General features: G+C 57.2%; 10 non-coding genes across 10 annotated transcripts; all 10 read right to left on the minus strand.

Annotated features, from left to right (window-relative positions):
* Positions 1-403: 403 nt before the first annotated feature.
* Positions 404-522, minus strand: LOC140405864 (5S ribosomal RNA). The gene has a single exon (XR_011938825.1). It is a non-coding gene; the product is annotated as a 5S ribosomal RNA (ribosomal RNA).
* Positions 523-1,212: 690 nt separating this feature from the next.
* On the minus strand, positions 1,213-1,331 carry LOC140405866 (5S ribosomal RNA). The gene has a single exon (XR_011938827.1). It is a non-coding gene; the product is annotated as a 5S ribosomal RNA (ribosomal RNA).
* A 690-nt stretch (positions 1,332-2,021) lies between these two features.
* On the minus strand, positions 2,022-2,140 carry LOC140405867 (5S ribosomal RNA). The gene has a single exon (XR_011938828.1). It is a non-coding gene; the product is annotated as a 5S ribosomal RNA (ribosomal RNA).
* A 694-nt stretch (positions 2,141-2,834) lies between these two features.
* Positions 2,835-2,953, minus strand: LOC140405868 (5S ribosomal RNA). Its single transcript, XR_011938829.1, has one exon. It is a non-coding gene; the product is annotated as a 5S ribosomal RNA (ribosomal RNA).
* A 690-nt stretch (positions 2,954-3,643) lies between these two features.
* On the minus strand, positions 3,644-3,762 carry LOC140405869 (5S ribosomal RNA). Its single transcript, XR_011938830.1, has one exon. It is a non-coding gene; the product is annotated as a 5S ribosomal RNA (ribosomal RNA).
* Positions 3,763-4,456: 694 nt separating this feature from the next.
* On the minus strand, positions 4,457-4,575 carry LOC140405870 (5S ribosomal RNA). Its single transcript, XR_011938831.1, has one exon. It is a non-coding gene; the product is annotated as a 5S ribosomal RNA (ribosomal RNA).
* A 690-nt stretch (positions 4,576-5,265) lies between these two features.
* On the minus strand, positions 5,266-5,384 carry LOC140406036 (5S ribosomal RNA). The gene has a single exon (XR_011938990.1). It is a non-coding gene; the product is annotated as a 5S ribosomal RNA (ribosomal RNA).
* Positions 5,385-6,078: 694 nt separating this feature from the next.
* On the minus strand, positions 6,079-6,197 carry LOC140405975 (5S ribosomal RNA). The gene has a single exon (XR_011938931.1). It is a non-coding gene; the product is annotated as a 5S ribosomal RNA (ribosomal RNA).
* Positions 6,198-6,891: 694 nt separating this feature from the next.
* On the minus strand, positions 6,892-7,010 carry LOC140405871 (5S ribosomal RNA). The gene has a single exon (XR_011938832.1). It is a non-coding gene; the product is annotated as a 5S ribosomal RNA (ribosomal RNA).
* Positions 7,011-7,704: 694 nt separating this feature from the next.
* LOC140405872 (5S ribosomal RNA) lies at positions 7,705-7,823 on the minus strand. Its single transcript, XR_011938833.1, has one exon. It is a non-coding gene; the product is annotated as a 5S ribosomal RNA (ribosomal RNA).
* Positions 7,824-8,298: the final 475 nt, after the last annotated feature.

Raw genomic sequence — 8,298 nt, forward strand, 5'->3', positions numbered from 1 at the left:
CAACGCTGCGCACTTCTCTCAGCACAGCCAGCACAAGGGTCAGGCAGGCAATGCAAGCCAGCTCTCTCTTCCTTCGCTTTCCACACCAGCCCCAATGCCACAACTTGCATTCATGCGGCGCCTTCAGGCTAGGAGAGAGAACGTCCTGCCGACACACTGGCTTGCGGCCACACGGGCCAGCTGGCGTGCCCATCAAAGTGCAGCACGCCAAGGCACACAACCGTGCTGCGTTGCAAAGGCCCGGCAAAGCTGCAGCAGCTGAATGGCCCGACCAAGCCGCCTGCCTGAGTTGAGCCCGCAGGCAAGTGTTGGGAGGAATGGCGAGGACGCAGAGAGCAGCAAAAGGTTGGCCTGCCTCTGGTGTGGAGAGTGCTTGGCGTGAGCAGTCACTGCTGGCCGCAAAAGCCTACTGCACCTGGTATTCCCAGGCGGTCTCCCATCCAAGTACTAACCAGGCCTGAGTCTGCTTAGCTTCCGAGATCAGACGAGATCGGGCGTTTTCAGACTAGTATGGCCGTAGGCATCTGCAGCACCGTCTTCTCGCCTATTCAAGCTGGCCACCCTAGCACCCTCGCCACTTCTTCTTTCCGGTTGTTTTCAATTTTTTCTCTCTCTTTTTCTACTTCTACTTCTACTTCTCCTCCTCTTTCTCTCCTTCTCCTGCTAATTCTAGCCTATATGCCTGATACTCGCTCCCCTTCATGCCGTCCCCACCTAGGTCTCTTTTTTCTTCTCCACCTCCCCAAGGAAAACTGCAAGCCCCGCCCACCTCACACCAGCCTGCCGCCTGCACGCTGCTGCCTTTCCACATTGCAACGCTGCGCACTTCTCTCAGCACAGCCAGCACAAGGGTCAGGCAGGCAATGCAAGCCAGCTCTCTCTTCCTTCGCTTTCCACACCAGCCCCAATGCCACAACTTGCATTCATGCGGCGCCTTCAGGCTAGGAGAACGTCCTGCCGACACACTGGCTTGCGGCCACACGGGCCAGCTGGCGGGCCCATCAAAGTGCAGCACGCCAAGGCAACCAACCGTGCTGCGTTGCAAAGGTCCGGCAAAGCTGCAGCAGCTGAATGGCCCGACCAAGCCGCCTGCCTGAGTTGAGCCCGCAGGCAAGTGTTGGGAGGAATGGCGAGGACGCAGAGAGCAGCAAAAGGTTGGCCTGCCTCTGGTGTGGAGAGTGCTTGGCGCGAGCAGTCACTGCTGGCCGCAAAAGCCTACTGCACCTGGTATTCCCAGGCGGTCTCCCATCCAAGTACTAACCAGGCCTGAGTCTGCTTAGCTTCCGAGATCAGACGAGATCGGGCGTTTTCAGACTAGTATGGCCGTAGGCATCTGCAGCACCGTCTTCTCGCCTATTCAAGCTGGCCACCCTAGCACCCTCGCCACTTCTTCTTTCCGGTTGTTTTCAATTTTTTCTCTCTCTTTTTCTACTTCTACTTCTACTTCTCCTCCTCTTTCTCTCCTTCTCCTGCTAATTCTAGCCTATATGCCTGATACTCGCTCCCCTTCATGCCGTCCCCACCTAGCTCTCTTTTTTCTTCTCCACCTCCCCAAGGAAAACTGCAAGCCCCGCCCACCTCACACCAGCCTGCCGCCTGCACGCTGCTGCCTTTCCACATTGCAACGCTGCGCACTTCTCTCAGCACAGCCAGCACAAGGGTCAGGCAGGCAATGCAAGCCAGCTCTCTCTTCCTTCGCTTTCCACACCAGCCCCAATGCCACAACTTGCATTCATGCGGCGCCTTCAGGCTAGGAGAACGTCCTGCCGACACACTGGCTTGCGGCCACACGGGCCAGCTGGCGGGCCCATCAAAGTGCAGCACGCCAAGGCACACAACCGTGCTGCGTTGCAAAGGCCCGGCAAAGCTGCAGCAGCTGAATGGCCCGACCAAGCCGCCTGCCTGAGTTGAGCCCGCAGGCTAGTGTTGGGAGGAATGGCGAGGACGCAGAGAGCAGCAAAAGGTTGGCCTGCCTCTGGTGTGGAGAGTGCTTGGCGTGAGCAGTCTCTGCTGGCCGCAAAAGCCTACTGCACCTGGTATTCCCAGGCGGTCTCCCATCCAAGTACTAACCAGGCCTGAGTCTGCTTAGCTTCCGAGATCAGACGAGATCGGGCGTTTTCAGACTAGTATGGCCGTAGGCATCTGCAGCACCGTCTTCTCGCCTATTCAAGCTGGCCACCCTAGCACCCTCGCCACTTCTTCTTTCCGGTTGTTTTCAATTTTTTCTCTCTCTTTTTCTACTTCTACTTCTACTTCTCCTCCTCTTTCTCTCCTTCTCCTGCTAATTCTAGCCTATATGCCTGATACTCGCTCCCCTTCATGCCATCCCCACCGAGCTCTCTTTTTTCTTCTCCACCTCCTCAAGGAAAACTGCAAGCCCCGCCTACCTCACACCAGCCTGCCGCCTGCACGCTGCTGCCTTTCCACATTGCAACGCTGCGCACTTCTCTCAGCACAGCCAGCACAAGGGTCAGGCAGGCAATGCAAGCCAGCTCTCTCTTCCTTCGCTTTCCACACCAGCCCCAATGCCACAACTTGCATTCATGCGGCGCCTTCAGGCTAGGAGAGAGAACGTCCTGCCGACACACTGGCTTGCGGCCACACGGGCCAGCTGGCGTGCCCATCAAAGTGCAGCACGCCAAGGCACACAACCGTGCTGCGTTGCAAAGGCCCGGCAAAGCTGCAGCAGCTGAATGGCCCGACCAAGCCGCCTGCCTGAGTTGAGCCCGCAGGCAAGTGTTGGGAGGAATGGCGAGGACGCAGAGAGCAGCAAAAGGTTGGCCTGCCTCTGGTGTGGAGAGTGCTTGGCGTGAGCAGTCACTGCTGGCCGCAAAAGCCTACTGCACCTGGTATTCCCAGGCGGTCTCCCATCCAAGTACTAACCAGGCCTGAGTCTGCTTAGCTTCCGAGATCAGACGAGATCGGGCGTTTTCAGACTAGTATGGCCGTAGGCATCTGCAGCACCGTCTTCTCGCCTATTCAAGCTGGCCACCCTAGCACCCTCGCCACTTCTTCTTTCCGGTTGTTTTCAATTTTTTCTCTCTCTTTTTCTACTTCTACTTCTACTTCTCCTCCTCTTTCTCTCCTTCTCCTGCTAATTCTAGCCTATATGCCTGATACTCGCTCCCCTTCATGCCGTCCCCACCTAGCTCTCTTTTTTCTTCTCCACCTCCCCAAGGAAAACTGCAAGCCCCGCCCACCTCACACCAGCCTGCCGCCTGCACGCTGCTGCCTTTCCACATTGCAACGCTGCGCACTTCTCCCAGCACAGCCAGCACAAGGGTCAGGCAGGCAATGCAAGCCAGCTCTCTCTTCCTTCGCTTTCCACACCAGCCCCAATGCCACAACTTGCATTCATACGGCGCCTTCAGGCTAGGAGAACGTCCTGCCGACACACTGGCTTGCGGCCACACGGGCCAGCTGGCGGGCCCATCAAAGTGCAGCACGCCAAGGCACCCAACCGTGCTGCGTTGCAAAGGCCCGGCAAAGCTGCAGCAGCTGAATGGCCCGACCAAGCCGCCTGCCTGAGTTGAGCCCGCAGGCAAGTGTTGGGAGGAATGGCGAGGACGCAGAGAGCAGCAAAAGGTTGGCCTGCCTCTGGTGTGGAGAGTGCTTGGCGTGAGCAGTCTCTGCTGGCCGCAAAAGCCTACTGCACCTGGTATTCCCAGGCGGTCTCCCATCCAAGTACTAACCAGGCCTGAGTCTGCTTAGCTTCCGAGATCAGACGAGATCGGGCGTTTTCAGACTAGTATGGCCGTAGGCATCTGCAGCACCGTCTTCTCGCCTATTCAAGTTGGCCACCCTAGCACCCTCGCCACTTCTTCTTTCCGGTTGTTTTCAATTTTTTCTCTCTCTTTTTCTACTTCTACTTCTACTTCTCCTCCTCTTTCTCTCCTTCTCCTGCTAATTCTAGCCTATATGCCTGATACTCGCTCCCCTTCATGCCGTCCCCACCTAGCTCTCTTTTTTCTTCTCCACCTCCCCAAGGAAAACTGCAAGCCCCGCCCACCTCACACCAGCCTGCCGCCTGCACGCTGCTGCCTTTCCACATTGCAACGCTGCGCACTTCTCTCAACACACCCAGCACAAGGGTCAGGCAGGCAATGCAAGCCAGCTCTCTCTTCCTTCGCTTTCCACACCAGCCCCAATGCCACAACTTGCATTCATGCGGCGCCTTCAGGCTAGGAGAGAGAACGTCCTGCCGACACACTGGCTTGCGGCCACACGGGCCAGCTGGCGTGCCCATCAAAGTGCAGCACGCCAAGGCACACAACCGTGCTGCGTTGCAAAGGCCCGGCAAAGCTGCAGCAGCTGAATGGCCCGACCAAGCCGCCTGCCTGAGTTGAGCCCGCAGGCAAGTGTTGGGAGGAATGGCGAGGACGCAGAGAGCAGCAAAAGGTTGGCCTGCCTCTGGTGTGGAGAGTGCTTGGCGTGAGCAGTCACTGCTGGCCGCAAAAGCCTACTGCACCTGGTATTCCCAGGCGGTCTCCCATCCAAGTACTAACCAGGCCTGAGTCTGCTTAGCTTCCGAGATCAGACGAGATCGGGCGTTTTCAGACTAGTATGGCCGTAGGCATCTGCAGCACCGTCTTCTCGCCTATTCAAGCTGGCCACCCTAGCACCCTCGCCACTTCTTCTTTCCGGTTGTTTTCAATTTTTTCTCTCTCTTTTTCTACTTCTACTTCTACTTCTCCTCCTCTTTCTCTCCTTCTCCTGCTAATTCTAGCCTATATGCCTGATACTCGCTCCCCTTCATGCCGTCCCCACCTAGCTCTCTTTTTTCTTCTCCACCTCCCCAAGGAAAACTGCAAGCCCCGCCCACCTCACACCAGCCTGCCGCCTGCACGCTGCTGCCTTTCCACATTGCAACGCTGCGCACTTCTCTCAGCACAGCCAGCACAAGGGTCAGGCAGGCAATGCAAGCCAGCTCTCTCTTCTTTCGCTTTCCACACCAGCCCCAATGCCACAACTTGCATTCATGCGGCGCCTTCAGGCTAGGAGAACGTCCTGCCGACACACTGGCTTGCGGCCACACGGGCCAGCTGGCGGGCCCATCAAAGTGCAGCACGCCAAGGCAACTAACCGTGCTGCGTTGCAAAGGCCCGGCAAAGCTGCAGCAGCTGAATGGCCCGACCAAGCCGCCTGCCTGAGTTGAGCCCGCAGGCAAGTGTTGGGAGGAATGGCGAGGACGCAGAGAGCAGCAAAAGGTTGGCCTGCCTCTGGTGTGGAGAGTGCTTGGCGTGAGCAGTCTCTGCTGGCCGCAAAAGCCTACTGCACCTGGTATTCCCAGGCGGTCTCCCATCCAAGTACTAACCAGGCCTGAGTCTGCTTAGCTTCCGAGATCAGACGAGATCAGGCCTTTTCAGACTAGTATGGCCATAGGCATCTGCAGAACCGTCTTCTCACCTATTCAAGCTGGCCACGCTAGCACCCTCGCCACTTCTTCTTTCCGGTTGTTTTCAATTTTTTCTCTCTCTTTTTCTACTTCTACTTCTACTTCTCCTCCTCTTTCTCTCCTTCACCTGCTAATTCTAGCCTATATGCCTGATACGCGCTCCCCTTCATGCCGTCCCCACCTAGCTCTCTTTTTTCTTCTCCACCTCCCCAAGGAAAACTGCAAGCCCCGCCCATCTCACACCAGCCTGCCGCCTGCACGCTGCTGCCTTTCCACATTGCAACGCTGCGCACTTCTCTCAGCACAGCCAGCACAAGGGTCAGGCAGGCAATGCAAGCCAGCTCTCTCTTCCTTCGCTTTCCACACCAGCCCCAATGCCACAACTTGCATTCATGCGGCGCCTTCAGGCTAGGAGAGAGAACGTCCTGCCGACACACTGGCTTGCGGCCACACGGGCCAGCTGGCGTGCCCATCAAAGTGCAGCACGCCAAGGCACACAACCGTGCTGCGTTGCAAAGGCCCGGCAAAGCTGCAGCAGCTGAATGGCCCGACCAAGCCGCCTGCCTGAGTTGAGCCCGCAGGCAAGTGTTGGGAGGAATGGCGAGGACGCAGAGAGCAGCAAAAGGTTGGCCTGCCTCTGGTGTGGAGAGTGCTTGGCGTGAGCAGTCTCTGCTGGCCGCAAAAGCCTACTGCACCTGGTATTCCCAGGCGGTCTCCCATCCAAGTACTAACCAGGCCTGAGTCTGCTTAGTTTCCGAGATCAGACGAGATCGGGCGTTTTCAGACTAGTATGGCCGTAGGCATCTGCAGCACCGTCTTCTCGCCTATTCAAGCTGGCCACCCTAGCACCCTCGCCACTTCTTCTTTCCGGTTGTTTTCAATTTTTTCTCTCTCTTTTTCTACTTCTACTTCTACTTCTCCTCCTCTTTCTCTCCTTCACCTGCTAATTCTAGCCTATATGCCTGATACGCGCTCCCCTTCATGCCGTCCCCACCTAGCTCTCTTTTTTCTTCTCCACCTCCCCAAGGAAAACTGCAAGCCCCGCCCATCTCACACCAGCCTGCCGCCTGCACGCTGCTGCCTTTCCACATTGCAACGCTGCGCACTTCTCTCAGCACAGCCAGCACAAGGGTCAGGCAGGCAATGCAAGCCAGCTCTCTCTTCCTTCGCTTTCCACACCAGCCCCAATGCCACAACTTGCATTCATGCGGCGCCTTCAGGCTAGGAGAGAGAACGTCCTGCCGACACACTGGCTTGCGGCCACACGGGCCAGCTGGCGTGCCCATCAAAGTGCAGCACGCCAAGGCACACAACCGTGCTGCGTTGCAAAGGCCCGGCAAAGCTGCAGCAGCTGAATGGCCCGACCAAGCCGCCTGCCTGAGTTGAGCCCGCAGGCAAGTGTTGGGAGGAATGGCGAGGACGCAGAGAGCAGCAAAAGGTTGGCCTGCCTCTGGTGTGGAGAGTGCTTGGCGTGAGCAGTCTCTGCTGGCCGCAAAAGCCTACTGCACCTGGTATTCCCAGGCGGTCTCCCATCCAAGTACTAACCAGGCCTGAGTCTGCTTAGCTTCCGAGATCAGACGAGATCGGGCGTTTTCAGACTAGTATGGCCGTAGGCATCTGCAGCACCGTCTTCTCGCCTATTCAAGCTGGCCACCCTAGCACCCTCGCCACTTCTTCTTTCCGGTTGTTTTCAATTTTTTCTCTCTATTTTTCTACTTCTACTTCTACTTCTCCTCCTCTTTCTCTCCTTCTCCTGCTAATTCTAGCCTATATGCCTGATACTCGCTCCCCTTCATGCCGTCCCCACCTAGCTCTCTTTTTTCTTCTCCACCTCCCCAAGGAAAACTGCAAGCCCCGCCCACCTCACACCAGCCTGCCGCCTGCACGCTGCTGCCTTTCCACATTGCAACGCTGCGCACTTCTCTCAGCACAGCCAGCACAAGGGTCAGGCAGGCAATGCAAGCCAGCTCTCTCTTCCTTCGCTTTCCACACCAGCCCCAATGCCACAACTTGCATTCATGCGGCGCCTTCAGGCTAGGAGAGAGAACGTCCTGCCGACACACTGGCTTGCGGCCACACGGGCCAGCTGGCGTGCCCATCAAAGTGCAGCACGCCAAGGCACACAACCGTGCTGCGTTGCAAAGGCCCGGCAAAGCTGCAGCAGCTGAATGGCCCGACCAAGCCGCCTGCCTGAGTTGAGCCCGCAGGCAAGTGTTGGGAGGAATGGCGAGGACGCAGAGAGCAGCAAAAGGTTGGCCTGCCTCTGGTGTGGAGAGTGCTTGGCGTGAGCAGTCACTGCTGGCCGCAAAAGCCTACTGCACCTGGTATTCCCAGGCGGTCTCCCATCCAAGTACTAACCAGGCCTGAGTCTGCTTAGCTTCCGAGATCAGACGAGATCGGGCGTTTTCAGACTAGTATGGCCGTAGGCATCTGCAGCACCGTCTTCTCGCCTATTCAAGCTGGCCACCCTAGCACCCTCGCCACTTCTTCTTTCCGGTTGTTTTCAATTTTTTCTCTCTCTTTTTCTACTTCTACTTCTACTTCTCCTCCTCTTTCTCTCCTTCTCCTGCTAATTCTAGCCTATATGCCTGATACTCGCTCCCCTTCATGCCGTCCCCACCTAGGTCTCTTTTTTCTTCTCCACCTCCCCAAGGAAAACTGCAAGCCCCGCCCACCTCACACCAGCCTGCCGCCTGCACGCTGCTGCCTTTCCACATTGCAACGCTGCGCACTTCTCTCAGCACAGCCAGCACAAGGGTCAGGCAGGCAATGCAAGCCAGCTCTCTCTTCCTTCGCTTTCCACACCAGCCCCAATGCCACAACTTGCATTCATGCGGCGCCTTCAGGCTAGGAGAACGTCCTGCCGACACACTGGCTTGCGGCCACACGGGCCAGCTGGCGGG

The sequence above is a fragment of the Scyliorhinus torazame genome, unplaced genomic scaffold, assembly GCF_047496885.1.
Source record: "Scyliorhinus torazame isolate Kashiwa2021f unplaced genomic scaffold, sScyTor2.1 scaffold_246, whole genome shotgun sequence".
NCBI lineage: Eukaryota > Metazoa > Chordata > Chondrichthyes > Carcharhiniformes > Scyliorhinidae > Scyliorhinus > Scyliorhinus torazame.